We start from the raw sequence: 21154 nt of genomic DNA, 5'->3' as shown, positions 1-21154 counted from the left end.
AGAACAAACTCACTGTAGTTTTCAGTCCCAGTAGTTTAGAGTGAATAGAAACACTAGTGACTGTTTAAATTGTGTATAGCCTTGCACTGGCACACAGATTCCACCTCCTTGCTGGGGCAACAGACCTTGGCATCCCAGAATGATCGCTGTGGGCATGATCGCAGTGGATGTCACTACTGGCCACTGCCTGCACAAGGCCAGCAGAGGAAGGTTTGAAGACCAGACTCAAACGGGCAGTGGGAAGGGTTGAGAGAATTAGTGGATTCAGTTAAAATTCAACTTCACACACTGCTACACCATTTTTTGTGGACAATTCAAAAAGCAAAACCAGTTCTTTAATATATGGCAGCCTGGCTGTCTTCTGGAGATGGAGAAAACAGGGTGGGGTTCAACAAGATCTACCTAGGAACAGACCTGAGGCTTTGGGCCAGTTACACTGCATCCTTATTCATTGACTTTGGCAGCTACTGTGGCTAACAGACAAGTAGCAGAGTGTTTCCACAACACATTTCAGTCCACACACCTAATATTGTCTACATCACCTGAAACACTTTACCCCACCTAATTAAAAGGATAGTCACATCCTTTTGCTTTGCATATAATTTATAAAATCAGTATTTGCAAACCAAATGCCACACGTACACAAATATCAGAACAACATTTTTTGTATGGGGTGTTGTTTTCTCATTTCCAGCATACTTGAGCCTGGAGAGGACGTGTCTTCTTGTGGGGAATTAGAAACCCCTGACAGAAGGAAGGAATTCTGTGCAGTGGGCATCCAGTGAGCCCTACCCTGCTCCCTGTTTTGGGCAGGGACTTGAACAAGTCACCCAGCAAGACTCCAAGCTGAGTCTCAGTGTTATTGAGCACTTGGCCTGCTCTAATCCCTCCACGCGCGTACAGAACTGTTAAGGGATCAAAGAGGTCCAGATGGGTGTCACCTCTGTTGTAACCCAATTTATTCAGTCAGTGCCTGCAGCAATTGCCCCTTATACAACTACGCGATCTTCCTAATCTCCATTTCATAAGAAAAAGTACAAGGTAGGAGGTGAAGAAGAGAACACTGGGCATGCTCTTTCACCAGCAGGTTCTCTGTCCTAGCCAAGAACATAAAACCGGCAGTGACTGAGGAGTTCTGATATTCCAAGCTTCCAGGGACATTTAGCGTAAAGAAGTTGTAATTACTGGTACCTGATTCTGCAATTTCACCACAACCTCTGGGCAAACACTCCTCCTGGTCTAAATCATGCCAGAGCCTTTATGGCTGCAAAAGGACAACACCAAAGCTTTACCTCCCCTCCTACAACACAGCACAACCAGCAGCGCTCTGGCTTCCAGCTCCCTGCGGAGGCACCGGCTCAGTGCTGGCTCACAAGGACAAGAGACACCAGCTGAGTCACAGACACCTCTGCAATGTCCCTTACAGAAATTTGGTACAAGCTGGGTCTCTCTTCATTTACCAGCTAGCAGAAGGCTGCAGGGCCAAACAGTATCTGTCAATGAGCAAGGTGTCAAAGCAAATCATATTTTTCTTTCCTTTAACCTCAGCAGCAGCACACTTGGAATTAGTCACAAATTTTGCAGACCGTTTCTCCCTGAACTTTGAGAGACGCTAGAAATTAGTCACTGCAGCTTCTACATAAACCAGCAAACAACTTTTTATCTACACACATACTATTATGCAGGATTATTGATCTTTAAAAAGCAAATAAAAGTGCAGTTCTGCAAGGCTCTTATCTCTTCACAACGTCAATTTGCTGGAATAACACTTTGTACTGTATGTCATCAAATAAGAAAATGAGACAGAAAATTACCGAAAAGCCAAAGTTATTTTATACTTGCACATAGATAAATATATATACACCTATAAGCTGTCATTGTGTTTAACCTTAACCCATTTATTAATTCAATGAATGCTGATCAGTGCCCACACAAAACTCACTTGCAGATTTCCTTTTGTTATTTCAGCCTGAAGTGGTGGTTATTCTGGGTAACCACCAAAGGTAAACTGCCAACTTTGCTCTGAATTCTAGAGATTATAGCAATATTGTCCACCTAAATTTTGAATGGGCTTTACTCTGCTTTGCGTTCAGAAATGCAGCCCTTAATGACTACTTACAGCAATACACGCTACCTGACACGGCTGATTAAACCTTATGTGAAACAACTATTACAGAATTTTATTACACTCATCCAGGAAGCTTTCAAGACACCTTCCTAAGCACAGAGAGTGCTTTTAATTGGGCACCCAAAGCAAGTAATCAACAATCTCACTTCACACATCACATTTCTGGATTGCGTGTCTGGAAAAGCTCCCAAAACACCCTAAGAACATCGAACACATTTCTTATTAGTTCAAATGTGAAAGAAATACATGACCTACGTGCAAATCTATTCCTCACAGCTACCATCACTCACATGTTCCACCACCAGTTTCAGAGCAACTACTCATGTGACGTACCAACTGACCGGTTTGTTGTAACTGCCTTTCTTTTCTTTGATGGTTAGTTAGCTTCTTGTCAGTTAATTAACTTGCCTTTCTGTGTGACCTTCCCTCCAAGATTCTGATCTGTAGCCCAAGAAAGAAGCCTGCTCTCCTGCAACAGCCCTGTTCTATGACACCGCCAATACAACTACATTTCAGATGCCTCAATTACTTCTATAATTTATCAGTGTAAACATCTCCCGCACATTGTTGAGCCTCCAGGAAAGTCAGAAGCACTTCTTAATCCTCATTTAAGTAGGAAGAAGCACAATATTATTTTCAGCCCCAAGTTTTTTGCAAGTGAAAGGTTACATATTCAGAAGTGGTAACTTCCAAATTTACCTGCCGTACCTTGGACACAAGTGGAGAAAAACACCTGATCTGCCCGAGTGCTTCAGCATCTTATCACAAGACATGAAACAGCAAAGTAGCAAACGCTGGCAGAAGATACCATCAACTTAGTAAACTGCTCTTGTTAAACGTTTTCTCCCTGCTGCTTTAAAAGGACAGTTGTGTTCCACCAAAACAATAACATTCCACCAAAACCAATTCTTAAACAGAAATCATAATACATAATTGGTCTATTCCTGGCATAGGCAAGTAAAAAGTTATCTTCAGCATTATTACTACTATAATTTAAGTTACTATGTAGCATTTAAGAATTAGCCCACAATCATTATCTACACAGGCTTATACATTTAAGTGTACAGGCCAGATTCAACATTCAAAGTCAATGACAAAATCATTAAGATACTCTCAAGCTTTGATTATAAGCCAGTGCTGCATCACAACTTCCAAAATGAAAGAGAAGCATTTGTGACACTTGGGTACTATAAAAATCCTAGGAGAACCTTAGGAAAGGTCCATTACATAGAATTGTTATTCAGCAAGCACAGTTTACATCTGGCCTTTGTATATTATAGGGCAGGGTTCATTATTTTAAGCAGCAAATACGGATAATGTCCAACACATCAACTTCATAAGATTATTCTGACTATTTTTAATCTATCTGGAATTTTATACTCAAAGACACAGGTCTACATATCATAGCTGTGTTGAGAACACCTTCATGGGTGGCCTTTGCACATAAGTAATCTAGACACACACTACAAAACTTAATATAACTCGACAGAAAAAAACACATATCTGAAGTATATTATATGCTGCCTGCTACTGTCAGAAACTATTCCTAACCAATTTGGAGAAAACTCAATAATTAAAGAAGAAACACGACCTCAGTTTTTATAATCTTACGCTTATTTACACATATGTACCCTCACATCTCCTAAAGGAAAGAGAACTATCCAGCCTGCTCTTGGCAGGCACGTGCACCTGGAATATACCACTCCACACCCTTTGTGTAGTCGGTTTGATGAACAGGGGTTTTCCCTCAGCAGAATATTCAAGTCTCAAAATTGTTTATGTACAATAAATAGTAATTTCTCAAAAATAATAAAAATATTTGCCCCTTAAAAATGTAAATTTTAATACCCTATGTCATCTGTCCCTGTAATAAGCAAAACAACTTAATGCTTTAAATAGTAATTGGTTTAGAAAGCTGAGCAGCTTTGAAACAAGAACCCACTGCAGCTTAAAGGCAATCCATGTGAAAATGCAGATTAATAGAATTACTGACCATTCATTTCTTATGATCATACTCTGATCATGATGTTTGTGATGTTATGACAATCCACACGACAAACTAATTTTCCATCGCTATTTCCCTTTCAAATCCATAATTTCACATTGCGGTACAGCATCTTTCTTTTAGCCAACTGTTCTTACCTAGTGAAAGCCACAAGGAATTCTCCCCTGGAGAGAGAGGAACGCTGGCAAGGGTTGAAGAAACTCATCTTTGGGCTTACCGATGAGCCCCAGACAAAGCATAACATCCACAGACCTTCAACGGGTACATTCGGAGAATTGCATGAGAAGCACTTCTTGTTATGAAAACGTCATTTTGATTTTCATTTCTTAAGAGGTTACGTGCACTTCTAGTCACAGATTCATCTGAAGAGACATTTCAATTTCTGCATATTCAAAAGACACAGGTTAAGCTATTAAATAATTTGGGAGACAGTGGCATTTTTTCCTGTATCTATTTTCAATCTATTACATTCTACTGGTGAAATTTCTCTCTTTTCATATTTAGTTTGATACAGAAGCATTAGACCTTCTTACCTGTTTCTGACCATGTTAGAATTTCAATTAAGTGGATAAAAATGAAGAAATCAATTTGCAACATAATTATTCCAAGTCTCTCTTAATCACAGAGAGAGGAGCAGCATAAAATATGGAGTATCTTCTTGACTGACAATTGTGAGTGATCAACAGAATCTAAATATATTATTTTTTCAAATGTAATTTAGTACTTCTCACACTTCTTAAAAGTACTCTTGTTGCCTGGTCTTTAGATTATTTGTATGAACTGAAATAGTGATTAACTTTTAAATCATATTTTGCATAAGAAGTAGTTGCAAAGACTGTTCAAGCAAGACAAAACGAAGTAGGCACACAGGAAAACTACGGACCCTGCTAACACATCACCATTGGCAAAGGAGCACCTTTGCAGCACCTTGCTCTCCATCCTTTTATCAGGCAGTAACATGATGTAAAAAACCCCAAACTGCCAATGTTTTTACACATTATGATTGGGTCTGAGAAGAAGATCCAGGTGTGAGGGCATCAGCATCCAGTGCTGTGCAGCCAAGTCCCATCTCAGGGAATCTCTCCCTGGTATTTTGCTCTCTGCCTATTTGTTAAAACAATCTAACATCAAGAACTACTCTTCCAGAAAACAAATGCAAAATAGGAAGTAAGAAAGAGTGCTATGGGGAACAGTAAGAGGAGAAAGTTCCTATTTCCCATCTAAGTCATTCTCATTCTCTGATTATGTGTTTTTATGGAATCCTTCCTTAAGAAGTGTAGGCGTTTTAGTAGTAGATCTCAAACACAGTGAACTGATGGTTTGGGTTGTTTTTTTTTTTAAAAAAAAAAGTGTTATTTTACCATTAACTCATTTTAAAGGCACATTCTCATCCAGCTTCCCCTTTAAATATTTCACATTTCAGTTTGTTTTTAAAAAACAAGAACAAAAATATCAACCTCAAACTTCCAAAAGTAAATGTGACCTTTGTCAATCACACCGTTTCACCAGCTGCTTCGGTAACACCTGCAAACACAGGAGTTTAAGGCACTATGAAGGACGCATCGACTACTACAGTTTACTCCACTATCTACAAATCCATTAAGAGGTTAGGGAAAAAAGAAGACCATAGAAGAAGCAGTCCATAACAGTTTGAGTGGCAGCATGATACAGCATGCTAATATCTTTAACGGGAAATAAGTTAATTTGGGGAAATAAAAGCCTTCCTTTATTCCCTCTGTGACACCTCCTTGTGTCTTGACCACCTGTACATTGATACAGAAGCAAGAACACACAAACATGTGTTCCCAAGGGGACACAGCTTTGCAGGAGCTGACTGCAAAGTTAACACTCCCTGTAACTGTTTGAGTCACTCATAGGCAACCAAACAAGTATATCTTCATAAAACATTGGTTTGACCTAAAACAAAACGTGAGAAGAAGTCAGGATAGTTTAGGCAAGAGAATTTGGAATGATCTTCCCTTAGCAGAGATGCTACTGCACATCCACCCAGCTTCAAATACACACACACTTAGTAAGCATTTTGCTTTCACCTCTCCGTTTCTTCCAGAGAATGAAGTATATGCACTCTTAAGAAAAGAATTTGAGGCTTACTGCTGTTAGAAAACATGATTTGTACCTAAAATTTAAAACTTAGTTTTCTGGGTTCTGAGAAGACTATTTTAAGTTGATCTAAACCAGAAACTACAATAATTCATTTTGTTCCACATAAGCAGCAAAATATTTTTACCAGGAAAACAGCTTCTATACAGACTCAACCTGTGGCATTCACCAGTGCAGGCAGAGAGAGAGAGTTACTGAAGGTGAACATTAGACCTGAGCTGCACTATGTGCACCAGTAAACCACAGGGTACCAGGAGCATCTCTAACCTCAGCATTTCTCCCCAGACAGCCCTCCAAGAATTTCAGACTCACTCAGAACACAGGACTAGAGCCAAGCAGAGAAGAGTCTTAATATTCACCTGATTTTCAAGAGGAAAAAAACACCCCTTTTAGGTGAACAGCACCCTTTTAGGTGGACACAGCAGTCCTGTCTTTTCTGGGACAGTTATCGTACACTGCACAAACTGTCTGACTTTGGGGCTGAAATTAGATCTTCAAAATCCTGCAAACCAGGGACACTGGGTGTCCTTAAGAGCAGAGCAAAACATCAAAAGGTAGCATACTTTGCACCAGATTAAAGGTTTCAAGTACAAAGATCTGACAACAGAACAGTTCATCTATGCTAAAGTAAAAAAAATTAAGTATATCTACTACCCAGGGGTTGGAAATTATTCATTAAAATAAGAAGTCGTGAGCCCTTGATACTGCTTTGGCTTCCACCCCTTTTGATCTTAATGTAAAACAATTTATAACATCAAAACGGTGTTCTACTTCAGAATTTTTTTTTTAATTGTAATGTCAGCATTCATAATAATTATAATTTGCTTTTCAAACAATCTGTGAGAAGAAAAGCATATTAAAGTTATCTTAATAAATCCACCGAAGGATTATTGTTGCACTGGAATACCAAAGAATTTAGGATGCGTTGAGGATTTATTGTCACACAAAAGACTGAAGTGTTAATGATATTAATCTGAAATTGGGTCTTCTTCCTTTGATTAGATGCTACGCATCAGCCTGACAGCCTTAATGCTTCCTGGTTAGACTGATGAATGAAATCAATTCTACATTACATTACTCGGTAAGCCTGCTAGTTAATTTAGAAACTAAATTACTTCCTTATGAATTTTAAATTATAAACTATAGATGTGTAAGCATAATACGACTGTTGCTTTATTTTGCAGTGTGCATTGGATTATGGAATGGATTAAGAAATGCGTGCAGCTTCCCCCCGGCCATTAGAAAATTATAGCAGTGTTTTGTCTCAGCTGATGTTCCTCAAGCTAAGAAATACTTCAGTCCTAGTGATCGAGACACGTAGTATCTGAAGGTGCTTATTGATGCGTGTAGCTGTGGAATTCACAGGCACACGTAGACAACGTACACCTTGCTGACGGAGCCGGCAGGACCGGGGAGTCCAGAGTTATTCGGAAAAGCCTCAGTCACCTCTCCATGTACTGTGTTGCTCCAGCTTGTCTCCAGTACCAGATGGTGCAGTCCCAAACAGCACAAGAAAACCCCCTTGCTCACGTGGCTGAATTTAAATACAGCAGCATTCTGTGTCACTCTGACCTCAACAACCCTCCAAAGAGAATTGCTTACATGAAGCTTCAGCCTATGCCTATGGCTCACAAGAAGAACAGTCAAATCTGTTTTCAAAGGTGACGGGTCCTTGCTAATTCTTCACCTATCCTTACAAAGAGCAAACTAAGCTTCATAGCATAAGCCGTTACGGAAAAGGAGAGCATAGATTTTTCCAAAGAGCTACAGGCAAATGAAACGTATGAACCCATTCCAAATGGCCTCACATCCACACCTTGCAAAGCAGGTACGAAGCGTTCACACCAAAGCACAAACTATTTATATTGGAGAAATGCAGCCTTTTCCCTCGCACGTCAAAAGACATTAATACAAATCTTTCAGCAGCTTCCTCGGTATTTTTCACTTTTCAAATATACATTCTAATAACTATCCATCACAAACTTGCATTTACATAGATCAGAGACAGCAACTATAAATGAAAAACTGACTCTGAAGGACAATTTATAGGATGCAAGATAAAGTCAACAAAACTAAAAGCAGTAACTACAAATAGGCATTATTTGTTCTTTTCAACAAAAGCTGATTACAACCCCCCTAAGAAACCGGCATGCCCTCCACAGGTTCCACTGTCCTGTGCAGGATGCAGTGCGATTCACAACTTGGATTCTTACAGCGGGCTCGTGATCTGCTTTGACATGACACGGGGGACAGGGCTAAACAAGCATGGGAAGTGTCTGCAGCATCTGTTAACTGGCGCATAGAATGTACTCAAAGTGTAGATTTTTGAAGGCAAATACACAGCCACTACAATACCACATACACTATTCATGTTTTCAACATGTTTCTACATATGATATCATGCCATGCAGTTTGTAACAGCCGAAAGAAAAGCCAGAATCGGGCAATTTCAGAGTGCTTACTCATGTACAACATGAATAAATTTACTATATCAGCATCTAAACAGGCTAGTGAACTGCGGTGCATTTTCCTTTCACTGATGGTACAGAATGACACACTTGAGAGAACCGATGGAGAACATATTTTTTCCTCTTTGCTAGGGATATCTAACATGACTTTTACCTGACCCAACTGAGAAACGCAGCATGAGGTGAGGCATTCTTTCATAGGGAAAAGAAAAAAAACATGTAGAAAGCGACGCTCACATAAACTATGAGCTCTTTGCCATCAGCCTTTGGAACTCCTAACAGTGGAGGACCGGTATCATGGAAGGAGAGAAAGCAGGCAATTCCATACTCAAAATTAAATCTGTAGTAAGCAAAGGAGGATCCAAGATTTCAGATCCATGAAGTCTATGATGTTCACTCCTCTAACTCAAAGAGAAGTTTTCTAGGTTATTGAGGTAAGACTATTTGAGGAGTTTCCCATCCCAAAGGCAAACCGCAGTCCTGCCGCACGAACTGCTACAGGTCCTGTCTGCAACAAGGACCTCACCACAGCAGGACCACGTAGAACATGAGAGCAGCTGATGTTTGCATACGTCAAAGAGCCCACAGAAGATACCTTTCTTCTTTCCAGCTTAGGAACACCACATGCTTCCGTGAACATAACGACCAGCACAGCATTGCTGTCTGTACAAGCAGGCAGCAGCAGCAGCAGCGCAACCAGGAGTAAAACAAAACCCAAAGCAGAGCCTCACAGAGAAGCTACCTCCAGCTCTGCACCACTTACTTTGTATTAAGAGACGTCACAGACCCAGGCATTTAGGAGATCCTTGTCACAAAAGCACTTCATATGTAAAATTTCATGAATACATGAAGAATTTGAATATACCACAATTAGAGTAGAAAATTGGACATTTGACAGTACCAAGCAAATGAAAAGGTGTTTATCCTACATATAATATTTACAAATATTTTTATAATAGAGCAGTATCAGTCAGTCTGGCTCCATAGGGCAAAAAATAAACCACTTTGTAACAGCAAAGTCTCATAGCTCAGCTTGGCAGTGTAATACCCACTACAGAATTTTCTTTTAAAGTCCATTTAATTCTTATTATCATCACTGACATCAGTCATTAAATGCAACTCAAAAAATCAAAATAAAGTGCCTAAATTAACATTAATATTGCTCGACCCTCGACCTCATTTTATATAACACAATGTAAAATGGCTTCTCTATTGAATAAATTCACTGTCAGCCACTGATCTGCCCAGTGCACTTTACAGCTTTTTGAATAGGATCAATTTTGGATCTATTTATTTTATTGTTCTAATATGGAGATGAAAGAAGTGTCAGTTAAAAAGCTTACTGCTTGAAATTCACCGTTCTTAGGATGCTAGGGCAATAAGGGACTGAACGCAGATCGCTTCACAAGGCGATCACAGTGTCAGCAGTTACTCTAACATATTCCCTCAAATAAGGTGGTCCTCACAAATGCTTCAAAATAAAACACACCTTAAAGGAAAGCCTGGTGACTTATCCCAGTGTTTAAATGCACACCTGCATGTGAAAAGCTTCTGCTTTATGAAAAAAAAGTGTAAATGCATTAAGAGAAAGCATGCATGTTTCTCTTGGTTTTCAGGCTGTGTTCCCCTATAGTTCAGAACCCACATATGTACCATGCTAATACACAGCACACACAGACAAATCTATAACTCGCAAAACACTGTGGACTGGATGAACCTGTAGAAAGAGTACAAAAAGCAGAATGACCAATGCTTTCACCTTGGATCCCTCAGCTCTTACTCTTAAAACACCCACTCAGCAGTAGCATTTCATACCATGGTTCAGAAGTATATACAAGTAAAATAAACTGGTTTATTCTCTTTTAAATCGGCTACAAACATTAGGTTCATTCCAATTAGAGGCAATGCTGAAGAGACTACGCAGTACCCAGAGAGAAGGTACACCTCTATTGTGCTACTGGAAACATTGCTCACAGTCTTAAATGAGACTTCGGCATTACTGGAGTATTTCTAGGGTCAAGCAAACAATCTCTCATTTTTCTCTGTATCAGAATGCAGCCTAATCTCATGCTCCGCTCATCTTCATTTCTATGAAGACCAGACCTATTCCAGATGCCGTTACGACACTGACATTCTCATGCCCGTGTCACTCCAAGTTACAGCAGTGTTTCTTCAGCAACTGTGGAGCTCTTCCCTTTAAGAAAAGGGACTCAAGAGGACCTGATAAAGCTGTGATTTAGCACAAAGTACACAAACCAGTTTATTTTAAAGGCAGAGCAGGATGGCATAGTCAATACTACATCAGATGAGACAAAACCTCTTTTGTGGGTGTTTGTTGCGGTGTTTGGGGGTTTTTTTGATTGCCTGCTCCTCCCTCAGCCTGCTGGGTGACAAGGCACAAGGTAGCTCACCTTCCCATACCCTTAGGCACCTCTACAGGACGGGGGTAAGTGCGCTGTCTTCTGTTGTACAGAAGTGTACTGTCTTCTGGCAGATGATTGATGCCACCTCAAAAATGGATCTCACCTGTGAAACAGTGTGTTTCCATTACAAGACTTGCCCAAACATGGGCTTATTATTACAACTCCTTAGCTTTCCTGCATCTGTAGCTTCTTAATGGGAACTTGACAGAGAAATGTGGAACGCAGAGGACAATACATATTGTCAGGGTCATGTATGTCACTGCACATGCAGTGACAGGGCAAGATTCCACAGGGAATGGTACGTATTTACAGTGTGCCCATGTGTGCATCTGCAAATTCACTTTTCATTCTCATTTTAGTGGAGCCCTCAGAGGGACAGAAAAAAAGCAGACGATAACTGCAGCATCACCTTGCACTGGCTCCAGACTTCTCCACTCACAGAAAAGGTGCCTGCTGCCATCTTCAGGAGCACACGTTTGTCCTAACCTGCAACACTGCTCTTTGCAGCATGGACAGTCATTACTGAGGATGGAGGAAACCATGTCCTGTACCACAGGTACAATAAAAATTAAGCTAAGTACACGTTTTCCCCCTGTGGTAACTAGGTGAGGCATTTCTAATATAAAACCAAGCTAGGACTTCATGGAATTACAACAAAGATTTGAAGAACTAACACAAAATATGAAACCCACTGCTTGCAAGTCATTATACAGACACTGTTACTTCTAATACAGTCACAATATAGGGACGTCAAACCTCATAAGCAAGAGCAGGGACTCTAGCACAATGCTTCTTCCTTAAGCCAGCCTGAACTCCAACACAGCAGAGACTCACATTTAAGTCAATAAAACCTTGAACTTACACACACCATAGCATCCTCCCCCGCAGATTTTTTTTGGACAAGAAATTAGTCCACAAACTTGCAGATAAAAAAATTGTGTGCTTCCATTTTACATGTGCTGGGTCAAATATTTCTGCTACACCAAAAAAAGAAAAAAAGCAACTTACGCCATACAAGGTGAGAGTAAAATACTGTACAAGATTACACTATGTTTTTCCCAGTTAGCATTTCTGCCATAATGGGGTTACGGAGTGCAGAAGGTGCAGAGAAGAATGAAGAATCCCTACTCATTTGCCAGCAGTGCATCTTGCAAGAAGGATCAACAGAATGTTTCAGTATTGGTTTTGTCATATCGTTTTAAAAGAAACAAAAAAAAGAGCTGCAAGTGACTAAGAAAATAAATCAAAGTAGTGGAAGGATGTCTTATTATATTTCAATAACTGCTAACAAGCTCAAACATAGGCGCTCCCTCATCTCAGTGTGAGAGCAGCAGAATTCTAATTGCTATGGGCAATTATTAATTTCTACTGGCAGCCAAGTGCGTATACACTAATTATAATTACACATTACATTTTATGCATTCCAATTAACAAAATTAGTCTCCAGAATTCTAAAACTTTTTTATGTTTTCTTACTACTTTTTCCAAGTGCTTTTAGAAGTTTAGTGTCCAACATATATGTCGCCAACAGAGGCACCAAGAGCAGGTTAACTCCGCATCGAGAAACTTAAGTACACTCAGTATACTGATATATTCCAGATATGTGACAGCTCACACACAGCGCCAGAAAAGGCCTTGATTAATTTCTTGCTATGGCAAGAACTACTGCAAGAGAGGACAGGAACACAGATTCTTGTAACCAAGACGTTGAGTAACTCTATTGATTATGGACCAGAGTTACTGGCTGTGCTCCTCATGCAGAAGCAGATTTCAGGTGCAATCCATAGGACAACGTCTGATCTCAAAAGAGATTCTCTGACCTTTTGTCCAGGAAAAACAAATCAATTAGCATGACCTCCTTTACATTACAGACTATTATAGTTTATACCTATCTTGAATCAAAATAACCTGAATATAACCAACTTCTAATTTCCCAAATGATGCCCAGATTTAAATGGAAATGCATCTCTACTATAAACATTAATTTCCCAGAGAATTCTGGAAATTCTCAAATTTCCAGACTTTTTCCAAAGTAGGCTTCAGTACTCAAGCTTTCCATTTTCTGTTTATGCATAGGATGTGAAAATAAGTATATAATGCACCCTGTTCCCTTGATTTTATGCATTAATATAAATTAAAAGAACAGACTCCAACTTTGTCACTGCTAGAAACGTGCTCTCTGGAGGGGCACATGTCCTCCATTTCTTCAATAACTGACTGTTGGCTCTGTCCCCTTGGTACTCTTCCCGTCAGCAATTTGACAGCATAATAGCGATGTCACATCACTGATATCAAGCATCCTCCCTGCTACAACCACTTTCTCTCTGCCTATACACTTATTATCATTTGAGACTTCTTTGCCCAAGTGTTACACCAAATATTCCCATTGAATTCCGGTATTGTTCAGAAGGCAGCCTGTAACCAAAGAAAGCCCCTTTTCATTAGGGGACTTATTTCCAGAAGAAAAAATTACACTGGGTAGGAAGAAAACATTTTGTATTAGCACAGCTCACTAAACAGGCCGATTATTCTACGTTACCTGCTTCATCATTCTCATTTACAAAACCATTAATTTTTGTCATCCACAATATTTACCATGATTATTTCCAGTTCAACAAAGAAAATGTTCGTCTGCTGGTCTTGGCAGACAATGTTTCCCCACAGACACCTACTCCTGTGATTTCTTCTCAGTCAGTCCCCAGCACATTTCATGTGGGATAAAGCACCAGAGCAGTTTCAGCTCTGTAAATTAGGAAACCGTGTGGTATTTAGACTGTATGAGAATTTATGAAACCATTTAACCTTTAAATGATACTAAAATTGCTTTCCCCAAGTCCATGGCATTCATTAAAATGCCTTCTTTGCAACATCAAATGCTTGTACTCTCTAATATTCATTAGCTTATAAAAGGTAGCCTACAAAGAGTTTATAAACCCAATACCACTGGACGCTGGATCACCACAATTCTGAAAGCATTTCATTTTGCAGTCTCAAACGACACTCAAACCAGATGTCTCAAATCAGCTATGACATCAGGAGCTGGCAAACAGTCTGTAATGTGTGAACCTTCAACAAAAGCATCCATTTAATTCCTGAAATTGATCCATGTTTTAAACTCCTATTAAGAATATCTCCTTAAATATTTATTCTTTCACCTTCTAGGAAATGTTATTCTCTAATAGAATTCTGAATTTATCATATAAAATCCCATAGAGATTATAATTTTCTAAGATTCTTCTGCAGGGACAGAGTAAACTTGGAAAATCCTAACCCAAAATAATATACACAAAACACTCAGAATATCACAGCCTTGATTAGCAAGATGTAAAAAGAAAAGATGCGTAAAGGTTACAGCACGTTTCCCAGAGCACAAACCTCCTCAGAACAGCAATGCCATCCAGTACACCATCTCCGTGATATGATCCAGGCAACGACATGGTTACTCCAGAGAGAGTTGGTAGTACCCTAGTGCAAATCCAAGGCTGCTGCCTCTCGAGACACCTCTCCTTCACAGCCCCGTATGGCTACTGGTCATGTTCCACACACGAGATATGTGGTTCCAAGACTATGACACAAAAAAGGGAATAAAGTGCAGGTTTACATTCCTTTGGATCTTCTCCACTAGACCTGTCTCTGAATCTTGCAGTCTTTGAACCCACATTGTTAGGGTCTCACTTTGTTTCTTATATAACAAGAAGCTATCTATTGCTGTTCTTTCTGTGCCTTATTCCTCATGTGAAAAGATCTTTTTTCAAGCTAAAATTTACTTACAGGGTTAGTGTGTGCACATACACATGCAGAGCAACCATATGACTGTTCAGGAACTTGCCTTCCTACCTGTGAACCCTTGTGGGGACTCTGTAAATGAAAGCACAATTTGACTGTAAAGGCTGAACAGTTTTCTGAGCCATTTACTTTTAGAATGGAGGAATTCTGACACCTTATGGTGGCTCCTGTATATAACCTACCTTAAGCGCTGAATAAGCACAGCTCCAGCGCTAGCATAAGCAATATGACCCACTTAAATGCCATCTGGATTCCTGTAAGTTAACTTGCACTCTTGCACACTTTGTACAGACTGAAATAATCAGTGTCCTTCAGCTGAAGATTTAAGTTGCATGATCTTTTCTGTATCCCTTCTTGATTTACCTTTAGCCATCTTCGTTCACCACTTCTAACACACTGGATTCACTGACAAACAGTACCTTGGGTTAATTGGCATCCCTCTCGGCTCAAATATTCCAAATAAAGTCAGCAGGTATAGTAAGTGCACCTACAGCACATGAGAACCAACCACATCTCTGCACATGGCCATCTCCCTCTGGTACTTCAAATAATTATTAAGCACACTTCGCTCATTCTGAAGTCAGTTGCCAGCACGTGACTAATGGATGTAGGACAGCAAAGACTTACCAGCTTTTCTCCACAGAGTAGAAGAGTGTGTCAGCCTATACTCACGGTTGCAGTGCCCTTCACCAAATCAACTTCTGCCCAATCTCACAGTGCTGATCCTGCAGGACTCTGCCTTTGAGCAAAGCAAAACTCCTCCAAAGACTTTCGAGACTACCTTTCCTCCTCAATTAGCACAATTACCTGAGGAAAGGGAAAGAAATGAGCAAAGGGTTAGTGCGACACATACTTCATTGCCAGAACAGAGTCATGTAGCTGTGCAGTTTCTCCCAGGGAAGCTGGAACGCACTCAGTTTTGCTGAGAAGTCATCATAAAACACTGTCCAAGTGGGAAATTCAGTGAAGAATTTCAGAGCTCATTTGATGTCGAAAAGCAAAATCAAACATAGGTATTTTTTACCTCAAAACTATTATTTAAGCATACTTAAATCCAGTGCATCTATGGACTTCTCATTTCTAGTGTGATGATTTCAAACAGTGACAATGTTTTCAAACAGTGACGGACTTAGTACTAAATATCTACATTTAAATAAATGCTATGTCTTAACTATTTGCTACTTGTGGCTCTTGAAGTGAGCCTACTGAATGTTTCAGAAACAAAGCAAAAAGAACCAAAGCTATTATCACAGTGCATCCTAGCCTGGAACACACTCTTGACTAAAGTCAAGTTTGTTTCTTCCCAGAGGATCTCATTCCCACTGCAAGAATACTTCTACATTATTTCCACCTACAAGAAAGCTAAAAAAATCATTTGACAGAAAAAGATATTATAGTACTTGAAATGTCATTTATGAAGTGCAATACACCATGAAAGCAATTTAGTTCTATAACACTATTTTTTGATACACTCTTTGGTTATCTGCTATTGCAGCAGAAGGAATATTGGTCTAACAATGAGAACAAAGGGCATTCTAAAGTGTACAGCTCATTGCAAGAGCTGCGCACTTTGGAATAATGTAGAAAGAAACAAGGTGTTATTTTAAGTTCTGACTCCAATTTCTAAGAGTTTTGTTGTCGGGAGAATGAGAAAGGCCACGTTCTCAGCCAGTAACAGGGTTTCAGAACAGGCTTGCAGCGAGACGCCCACTGACCTCAACTGCCTCTCTGGACGCTGATTCTGTGTGTCTGTGAACAAATGTTCCTAACTTGCTGCGTAACTCTGTACAGAAGGCGTTATTCTAACACAAGAAACAAGTGCTCTAAGCACAGATTAAAGTGTTTTTGAGGAACCGGATGGCCGATGTGTCTGACTGGGGCGTTTGCTGTCCAACACCTCCCTGGGTGCTACAGGAGCTGCAAGGTGGTTCCCTCAGAGCAGCCAGAGGGGACTCCCTTGAGGGGAAGTGCCCACACATCGCTTCCACAACCCTTCCCAACAGGCTGCACCACGTCCCACACACCAGGATATCAATCTCGCTATATCCAGTCACTCCGTGGCACTGCCCTGGCCCCACAGAAAACATTTCCCTCTGCCAGGCTGTACAGGAAATCAAATGCAAATTAACAAGGACCACAGTGCAGCAAAACTGCGCAAGTATAGCTAGGGCCTGGCCACCTCTCGCTCAGCACAGAGCTTTCCCTACACAACTCACTGCTTTAAACCCAGTCAAGTCCAACACCCAGAGAATCACAGAATTATTAGGCTGGAAAAGACCTTTGAGATCATCAACTCTACTACGTGTCTACTACTAAATCACACCCCCAAGCACCTCATCTACCAGCCTTTTAAACCCCTCCGGGGATGGGGACCCACTGTCTCCCTGGGCAGCCCCTGCCAGGGCCTGAGAACCCTTTTCAGAAGTGCAGCTGGGGGGGAGGAGAGGCCTCTACCTCCTCTGTTCCACTATCCCTGCCAGCGTATGGCTTCACCCATTGGTCACACCACCAGCTCAGAATGAGACATTAAGAAACCCTTGGGAGCTGCTTGCTTTATTCCCTTTCTCTCTTTTTTGCTATAGGAATGAGACAGTACCCAAGACTTTCCTGAAAGGGGAGAGACGGCACCCAAGGCTTGGTAACCCAAGAAGAAAATACCTCTGACCTTGCTGGGAGTAGCAATGAACGCTTTAAGGATAGAAAAGTGGAAAGAGTTGGGAGCTTTAAATTCTTCTTTGGTTACAACACACAAACAACTCACCCAAGGCAAGGCTCTGGTTGCAGAATAGGTTCCTCTGGGGCAGGTACTCCCATGCCTGGGGAGCTGTCTCCATCCTCCCTCTGCCCCACTGCAGCCACGCTGCTGCTCTGGCGAAGCCCCAGAACACACTGGCTGTCACCACGCACAGAGCCAGCAGAGCTGGCCCCTGCTCTGTGAGGTCACAAGATGGTGCCGGGGTCAATCCACAATTACCACAGCAACATGGGTCAGCAGCTCTGTCTGCCCAGCACCCCAATGGACCCATCCCAGCCTCTCCTCACACTTCCTCATTAGCAAAAACAGATTATACATCAATTAATCACAAAACACTCACACGTCACTATGTTTCTACTAGGAATTAAGAGAACCTTCGCCAGCCCCCCAGGAACACAATATATGGCATGCCTTCCCCTCAGCAGAGCAGCTGATAGACAACGTCATCCAGGTGGTTCTCACCATCTACTCAACATCTCCAGCCAACTTAACCAATTAAGTCAAGTTTTACCTTATGAAGCCCTGCACTGGAGCATGGGGGGCTTGGACAGACTGTGGTCCTTGTTTAGTCTATGTTAGAGGGCGGCTCTAAACAAGGACCACGGTGCAGCAGAATGGAACAAGTACAGCGAGGAGGTGGCCCCGAGAGCCTCGCAGCCAGGCGGCCTCACCCAGAGAGCTGGTGGCAGCTCTCACTCAGCACAGAGCTTTCCCTACACAGCACATTGCGTTAAATGCAACCACGTCCAACACCCAGAGGTGCAGCAGGAGGGGTTCTGCCTCCTCTGTTCCGCTACCCCTGCCAGCGTGCGGTTTCACCAATTGGTCACACCACCAGCTCAGGTTGAGACATTAAGAAACTATTAGAAACTGCTTACTTTATTCCCTCTTCCTCTTTTTTCCTGAAAGGAATGAGAAAATACTCCCGGTTTTCCAGAGAGATAGCACCTATGTCTTAAGAACCCAAGAAGAAAATACCTCTGACCTTGCTGGGAGTAGCAATGAACGCTTTAAGGATAGAAAAGTGGAAAGCAAAGAGTTGGGAGCTTTAAATTCTTCTTTGGTTACAGCACACATAACTCACCCAAGGCAAGGCTCTGGTTGCAGAAGGGGTTCCTCTGGGGCAGGTACTCCCATGCCTGGGGAGCTGTCTCCATCCTCCCTCTGCCCCACCGCAGCCACGCTGCTGCTCTGGCGAAGCCCCAGAACACACTGGCTGTCACCACGCACAGAGCCAGCAGACCTGGCCCCTGCTCTGTGAGGTCACAAGACGGTGCCGGGGTCAATCCACAATTACCACAGCAACATGGGTCAGCAGCTCTGTCTGCCCAGCACCCCATTCGACCTATCCCAGCCTCTCCTCACACTTCCTCATTAGCAAAAACAGATTATACATCAATTAATCACAAAACACTCACACGTCACTATGTTTCTACTAGGAATTAAGAGAACCTTCGCCAGCCCCCCAGGAACACAATATATGGCATGCCTTCCCCTCAGCAGAGCAGCTGATAGACAACGTCATCCAGGTGGTTCTCACCATCTACTACAACATCTCCAGCCAACTTAACCAATTAAGTCAAGTTTTACCTTATGAAGCCCTGCACTGGAGCATGGGGGGCTTGGACAGACTGTGGTCCTTGTTTAGTCTATGTTAGAGGGCGGCTCTAAACAAGGACCACGGTGCAGCAGAATGGAACAAGTACAGCGAGGAGGTGGCCCCGAGAGCCTCGCAGCCAGGCGGCCTCACCCAGAGGACTGGTGGCAGCTCTCACTCAGCACAGAGCTTTCCCTACACAGCACATTGCGTTAAATGCAACCACGTCCAACACCCAGAGGTGCAGCAGGAGGGGTTCTGCCTCCTCTGTTCCGCTACCCCTGCCAGCGTGCGGTTTCACCAATTGGTCACACCACCAGCTCAGGTTGAGACATTAAGAAACTATTAGAAACTGCTTACTTTATTCCCTCTTCCTCTTTTTTCCTGAAAGGAATGAGAAAATACTCCCGGTTTTCCAGAGAGATAGCACCTATGTCTTAAGAACCCAAGAAGAAAATACCTCTGACCTTGCTGGGAGTAGCAATGAACGCTTTAAGGATAGAAAAGTGGAAAGCAAAGAGTTGGGAGCTTTAAATTCTTCTTTGGTTACAGCACACATAACTCACCCAAGGCAAGGCTCTGGTTGCAGAATAGGTTCCTCTGGGGCAGGTACTCCCATGCCTGGGGAGCTGTCTCCATCCTCCCTCTGCCCCACCGCAGCCACGCTGCTGCTCTGGCGAAGCCCCAGAACACACTGGCTGTCACCACGCACAGAGCCAGCAGAGCTGGCCCCTGCTCTGTGAGGTCACAAGATGGTGCCGGGGTCAATCCACAATTACCACAGCAACATGGGTCAGCAGCTCTGTCTGCCCAGCACCCCATTCGACCTATCCCAGCCTCTCCTCACACTTCCTCATTAGCAAAAACAGATTATACATCAATTAATCACAAAACACTCACACGTCACTATGTTTCTACTAGGAATTAAGAGAACCTTCGCCAGCCCCCCAGGAACACAATATATGGCATGCCTTCCCCTCAGCAGAGCAGCTGATAGACAACGTCATCCAGGTGGTTCTCACCATCTACTACAACATCTCCAGCCAACTTAACCAATTAAGTCAAGTTTTACCTTATGAAGCCCTGCACTGGAGCATGGGGGGCTTGGACAGACTGTGGTCCTTGTTTAGTCTATGTTAGAGGGCGGCTCTAAACAAGGACCACGGTGCAGCAGAATGGAACAAGTACAGCGAGGAGGTGGCCCCGAGAGCCTCGCAGCCAGGCGGCCTCACCCAGAGAGCTGGTGGCAGCTCTCACTCAGCACAGAGCTTTCCCTACACAGCACATTGCGTTAAATGCAACCACGTCCAACACCCAGAGGTGCAGCAGGAGGGGTTCTGCCTCCTCTGTTCTGCTACCCCTGCCAGTGTGTGGCTTCCCCAATTGGTCACACCACCAGCTCAGGTTGAGACATTAAGAAACTATTAGAAACTGCTTACTTTATTCCCTCTCCCTCTTTTTTCCTGAAAGGAATGAGAAAATACTCCCGGTTTTCCAGAGAGATAGCACCTATGTCTTAAGAACCCAAAAAGAAAAACTCTGACCTTGCTGGGAGTAGCAATGAACGCTTTAAGGATAGAAAAGTGGAAAGAGTTGGGAGCTTTAAATTCTTCTTTGGTTACAGCACACATAACTCACCCAAGACAAGGTTCTGGTTGCAGAAGGGGTTCCTCTGGGGCAGATGCTCCCACGCCTGGGGAGCTGTCTCCATCCTCCCTCTGCCCCACCGCAGCCACGCTGCTGCTCTGGCGAAGCCCCAGAACACACTGGCTGTCACCACGCACAGAGCCAGCAGAGCTGGCCCCTGCTCTGTGAGGTCACAAGATGGTGCCAGGGTCAACCCACAATTACCACAGCAAAGTGAATCAGCA

This window comes from Cuculus canorus, chromosome 6 (genome assembly GCF_017976375.1).
Source record: "Cuculus canorus isolate bCucCan1 chromosome 6, bCucCan1.pri, whole genome shotgun sequence".
In the NCBI taxonomy this organism is placed as follows: Eukaryota; Metazoa; Chordata; class Aves; order Cuculiformes; family Cuculidae; genus Cuculus; species Cuculus canorus.
Note: the sequence above shows the minus strand (reverse complement) of the source record.